Source organism: Aphis gossypii, unplaced genomic scaffold (assembly GCF_020184175.1).
Source record: "Aphis gossypii isolate Hap1 unplaced genomic scaffold, ASM2018417v2 Contig00453, whole genome shotgun sequence".
In the NCBI taxonomy this organism is placed as follows: Eukaryota; Metazoa; Arthropoda; class Insecta; order Hemiptera; family Aphididae; genus Aphis; species Aphis gossypii.
In genome coordinates this window covers 56,075-62,947 of record NW_026083112.1, presented here as the reverse complement: position 1 = coordinate 62,947, position 6,873 = coordinate 56,075, and the positions used below count along the sequence as shown (strand labels likewise).

At 28.4% G+C, this 6,873-nt stretch overlaps 1 pseudogene; it reads right to left on the bottom strand.

Annotated features, from left to right (window-relative positions):
• Nucleotides 1-259: 259 nt before the first annotated feature.
• On the bottom strand, nucleotides 260-1,432 carry LOC126554233 (uncharacterized; annotated as a pseudogene).
• Between the last annotated feature and the right edge of the window lie 5,441 nt (nucleotides 1,433-6,873).

The following is a 6,873-nucleotide window of genomic DNA, read 5'->3' as shown; positions in this document are numbered from 1 at the left end:
ATATTAAGACTGTATATTAAAATCATGCAACATTCAATAATTAACCACATACAGTTCCTAATATTTAATAACATAAAAATGTATACATATACCTACCGCAGTCCACAGTAACATCCAACTAACATCTAACACATAAAATAAAGCATGTACAATTAAATCATGAAGTTAAATATTATACTGATGTTTTTTGGTTGTTTATTATATTATTACTAGTTTGTCAAAACAATATAATTAGTGATCTGATAAACAAATAACACGATTACAGTATTTCAATTTTAATACCTTTAACTGGACCATGAGACGCAAAAACTGCAATAGGTTGAGTAAAATTTAGAGCTAAACTTTGGAACATAAAAACTAATGCATGATTAGCTTTTAATTCAGAAGAATCTTCTTCTCCGCCAAAATCTTCCAATCCACAATAAGAGAGAGTCTTGAGAGTTTGCATTAAGACTTACTCTTAAAAACATTTCATCGAAAACTAACATACCATGTTTTTGTTCAGATCTAAGTATACCAATTTTTTTTTTTTTTAATATTTGGAAAAATTTCTTGTCAAAACTACATTGAATGTTTATCATCGATAAATATTTTCTAATAGTTCTTGGACATTGTAGAGGTAATACTTCTTGTTCCCTTAAAAATCGGTAAGTTGTGGAAGATCTATCAACGTCAAAAAAAAAAAAAAAAATGTTTGTCATCAATTAATATTACCTTAAATGGTAAATTATTCATCTTATTTTCAATAAGATGCATAATAGTATCCAATTTTCCGAATACCTCCTATTTTTAGTGTTCATGACTTTACTGGCATTGATAATTTCTTGAATAATTGTTATCTGTGATGTATTCAAGTTGTTACTTTCAAATAAATCAGCCACAGATTCATTTGTCAAATTTTTTGATTTACATTGTACTTCATTCAATGTTACATTCAATTGTTCTACTCTTATTTTAAACCTTAAGTAAACAAATATGATGAATGCATAGTTATTGTAAATATTATTTTCTTTCACACTTTTTCGCCTTTTATTGGATTTTTTAACCATTTTTGTTTTTCTTAAAATTTGTTTTAATATACTCCCTCTAGTAGGAGTCAGAGTAGAGCCAACATAATATGTTTTATTTCTAATAGATAACCTTTTTCTATATACCCTAAAATAAGGAAATAATAAATTACACTGTTGACATATTTTTGTAGAATTAGTAAGAATTGAACATTCGTTATGGCGCCATATTGAACCGTCTAAATTAGTGTTTTTAATATGAATTCCTAAATACAAAATGTTTAATTTAAGATTATGTAGAAACATATTAATCATTAATTAAGCAATTAGAAATATATGTAGGTACCAGGAAAATTGATGACACTTGGACCACCTTGACAAATTTGTTTCTGTTCAAACAATTTAATAGTTTCATTAATTTTCATAAAATCTAATGGGTATGTCAATTGTGATAGACCTAATACTTTAGGATCTCTACATTTTTGATTTACATAATAGCTTATTTTTAAAATATTAGATTGAAAAACAATTTGTTGCTGAATGACCACTTTCATTTCACTACCACATTCAGATTTAATTGGTTTATACAATGACACTATACATTCATCACGGTACAACATCCAACCAACTGGCATTAATAATTCCTCATAACTGGTAAATGTTTCCTAAATAAATAAGAATAGTTAATTATTGCTTATGAGTATTAAAATTCATACAGTAGTCTATAGTTCTAGTCAGACTATTTTTGGGTGAAATAATTATAAGTCATTAACAAACTTGTATTGGGATCTGTGAACTAAGACATATTCGTTTAGCAATAGGTTCATTAAACAACTGTTTTCTAAATGGTTCAGTAGTTAATGTACTTTTTGCGGATGGGTCTGTTACAGTCAGTTACAGTATTATAGTTTTCAGTGATATCAATTGATGTATCAAATATTGATGGAATAGCTTCTTTTCTTAACCCAACCAAATGTCTTTTAATCTATAAGTAGTTAATAATTATGTTACAGAAATGCAAAATATTACAATTTAAACATATTCAAATATTATGTAAAATTCTTAATTTTACTTTTTCCAAATCATTAGGTCCATTATAATGAGTTATCAAATCATCATTAGAAAAGTGCTCAGCGCAGACATAAACCACTTTACGATTTGAATTACCATTTACTTTTCGAATAATTTCGTTCCAAGTATAAAAATCTGAGTCTCGAACTTTAAACAACTAAACAGCTTGTTTGCTTTTAATACTCGAGCACAAAATCACCGAACATTGACGAGGCATTTTAAAATCAGATCAACCACAAACCAACGTTACGACAGTCACTTAAGTCTGATGATACATCTACACTCTACAGAATATAATAGCCAGTAACCACTAAGATTAGGTTTCATAAATACAATTTCAAAAATTATATTAATATATAAAACAATCCATCAAACACATTGTGGAGGAATGTGCCCAAACTAGATACAAGGGAGGAATTGAGGGACTTCACAAGTGCGATGACGGAGCAACGGATTGGTTGTCTAAGACCAATGTTCGCCTTTAAATATATTATGAGCTCTTATTATTATTAACTTTGCTATTGCTAAATTTATTAGTTTATTGTAAATCTATCTACTCTAGTCCTCGTTACTTTGCTAATTTAATGTTTATTTAGTTTTGTTTTATGTTTATTTAATTTTGTTTTCACCAATAAACCTACGCCATATGCAAGAAAAAAAAATTATTTTAGTACGTTGCATATATACGCTACTAGAATGCACTAGTAACCACACCTGTACCATTAGAAACATTTGAGGACCGGCCTTCTACTACCCCCCGGCCATGTCGATTCCAGTCCTGTATATCTTAGTCCGTGAACATGTCGATTATTCATATAGTTTAATATAAATATAATTTAAGATTTGAGCAGGATACATTTGACTTGGTTGATGCTATGGCATGTATGTTAAATATGAATTTAACTCAAAATACTACAAAAATATTACCTATCAACATTTTCCAAGGTTTCAGAGAAAGATTTAATTACTGAACTGAAACTTTTAAAAAAATATGAAAATGCTATGCAATTAAATGGTGCTTCTAGTAAATCTATTTATGAATGGATTGATTGGTTGAAAACAACTGGAAATTCTACAGTATACACTTGTGTTTTTAAAACTTTAAAAATGTTTACAATCATACATGTAACTAGCTGTACTTGTGAACGTATTTTTTCAAAATTAACTATTGTAAAAAACAAATTACGCAGTACAATGAGTCAAGAACGTTTGGAGTTATTATTACTGCTTTTCACAGAACAAAAAATGGTATCAAAGGTAGATTTGGGGGGCAATGTGGTGCAGTGGTCACACAAGTTGGCCACGACGCACAGTGGTTCAAAATTAAAAAAAGGTGGCCAAAACTCCAAATCGTCAAACATTTCCCAAAACAATATATAATATATATAAAAACATTTTATACTCAAAAGTTTTTTATTCAAACAATTTTTATTGTATATAAAAAAAAATACATTTTATTCATTGTCATCGCTACTATCACTATCTAAAATTATGAGTTCTTTTACATGAGGATGTAATTTTCGTTTTTTTTTTTTAATTTCCCTTAAATTACTTAAAAGAGGATCTGAAGATAACAATAAACGATTAAAAATATCCGTGTTTGTATCAACTCTTGATGTTTTACGAGAATGATATTCACGAAAATTTTTTATGTCTTTATTTTTTGCCTCTTGCGCTTCTTCACTGAGTTGTCCTATTGGGATCATAAATGATTTTGCTATTGAGGACCCATGGCATAAAATTTTGTGAACGGAAGGTGGCATATAATACCAATTATATAATTGTACATACATTTCTGCAGTTTCCCAACAATAATTTTCAAATTTGATAAAATTAATATTATAACCACTGGATAAACATTGGAGAATAATATAAAACCGAATAATAAGGTTTTTGTCGATACCAGTTATTTCTGCAGATATATCGAAGTTTTTAAAAAAACGTCTAGCCGTGTTGCCATCATTACTGCTGCCAAATCCTTGTTTTGGAAAATCAACAAGTAAACCCAACCTCTCGCGAAATTCATTTTGTATTTTAATTTTTCTATTTTTCATAATTGCATCATATCCACCCTTCTTGCTTGCCTGAAATAACCACATAGACATAATATAAGATTGTTATCAATTTATAAATAAAAAAAAATATATATATATACATATATATATTATATAATACCTTCCACTTCTTAAAATCCAGTCTGTAAGATATGTGAAGAAGACATTCAAAAAATCGTATGTAGGCATGCAGTGTTGAAAGACCAAATCTTTAAAAATGTTTTATTTAACTTCAGAATTATGTGATTTAATTTATTATTAATATTAGTACTCACTTAAATTTTAATTGCACCTCTGTTGTTTCTTTAATTAAAGTTAAATTGTTCATTTGTGATATTTTTAAACCACACACGTAACAAACCATTGACGAATTTTCATTTATAGCATTGCATACCTATATTTATAATTTAATAAAATTAAATAATACTCGTAATATTACATATAAATACAAAACAATATATTTTTAATACCTTTCCGTCAATCATTGTAAGTTCCAAATTGAAATTCACTGTCCCAAAGTCACTTATGTACGAAGAAAGATTTTTAATTTGTTCACTTATATATTTTTCTTCGTTTTGTGATACTTCAATTGATTCTTTTACGTATTGAAGTCTTATTGGTCTACAATAACGGACTGAAGAACACGTAGGATTTTGCCATATTACATCATTTGTCGATTGGTTTACTAATCGAATTGGTACAATTGATGTTACAAACAACGAATCGTCTTTAGATCCACTATACGAAATTTGCTTATACTCTGAAAACCCTGAGGTACCATCGAAACCCCATTTACAGTGCAGAACTGTATTATTATTACAAGTAATAGACATACTTTCTAAAATTCTCCGAGCAGTATGATTCAAAAGAGACTGTAATTTTACCTAGAATAAATTAAACAATTATACAAAATATAAAATATACCTTACCTAAATAATTAAGTTTGTTATTATTGTGTATTGTTTTACTAAATATATTATTATTATTATTATTATATACCTCACATTTTTCTTCAGTTATTATATATCATCAGGGTAGGCATTTTTTTTGGCAGCAAGAACTTGGTTATATGCAGGATACAATTATGATTATGCTTTAATGCATTACTTCGTAGCTGATTATATTGATACTTTGATAAGGAAGCTGTAATTATTAATGATAATGCCTCATCTGTCGACATTACAGATGGAGTTGTGTCCGTTTTTTTACATTTCCAACTTTCCCTAATTTTTTGCGCTCTTTTTGGGGTAGTTAGTGTAATTTCTTTTACTAATTTAGCAGCATCTTCATTACCCGATTTCCTTAAGGCCACTGATGTCGCATAACTTAATGTCTCTGTACTATTTTTAACGAGCAAATCTTGAGTTTTTCTTCTCTTCGATCGATCACTACAATCATTAAATGGAACTTCTGGACGGCCACAATAACATGAACAATCAGCTAAAAAGTATTTTCAAATACAAGCATGCATTACTCTCAAAAAACTACCTAGGCTATTATAATAATTTTTTGTAAAAATTACCTATTTTTTTGTTACAAAGATCATATGTAACTTGAGAAAATGTTACATTTGCTTCAAGCCAAATTTTATTGTCCAATAAAAATCTATTGTTTTCTCTGCGAGCATTGTTCCATTTAACAAAGTACTTAGGTATTTTATTTGATAAAATATTTAAATATTTCATTTAAAATGTTTCTTTATTATATAGATATTATAAATATTTACCGGTTAAAAAAACTTTGATCCAAACATTTCTTGATATCGATAATTGCTTCATTAACTTCAATATTACTAACGTCAAATTTAAAAATATTTATAACAAATTGAAATGCAATATTTTTTTTAACTTGTATTGAAGATTGTAAGCCACAATTAAAAATATTTTCATGAATATTTAGACGACTTATAGTAGGTTTTAAGTCCATAGTGAATAAATGACACAGACACGGCGCGTACACAACAATTTTGTTAATGATTTCGATTGCACTTTATTACAATTCGATTACTCTTTATTCAGTAATGGGCAAATATGGGCAACTAATCTAAACATTTACCGGTTCTATACACCTTATAGATATTTGGAATATAGATATTGGCGTGAAGGTCAGTGAAAAAACTGATTAAAATCGTACGTTATTAAGATATAACTGAAGCTACAATAAGTATTAAATTGTTATCGCTACAATTATTAATCGTACAGACATAATATTTCTATAATAATGATTATAAATGCTCTAATAATCCCTATAGTCATAAATAAAAATGAACAAACTGATTTTTATTGTATTTGTATAGCATTTCATAGCGTACAAAAACTTTAAGTATTACCGAAATTACACACATTTTATGGGTAAAAAAATTTTTTTTTCTAATTCAAACATCAATTCTAAATCAAAAAAGCTATTTTTTTTTATTAAGTTAAGTATTTTCGAATACCTTAAGAGGTATAGAAAGTATTTTTATACAATAGTTTGTAATTTTTTAAAATTTTCAAAAATCACATATGGCCAACTTTTATTGCTTTTGAACCACTGTGCGACGCGCGCAGTCACCAGTTCGAACCCGGCTCAGTGCAAAAAATATTCTACAGAATTTTCTGTAGTCTCTCTCCCCAGCTGTCGTTCTGGTTGCCTACTCTGCCCCCCCCCCCCACCGGACCCACTCCACTGGGAGTGAAGTCCACTCACGTGAATATTCTCTTCCTAAGAGAAGGGGGTTCAAGTGCTACATACTGCACTCT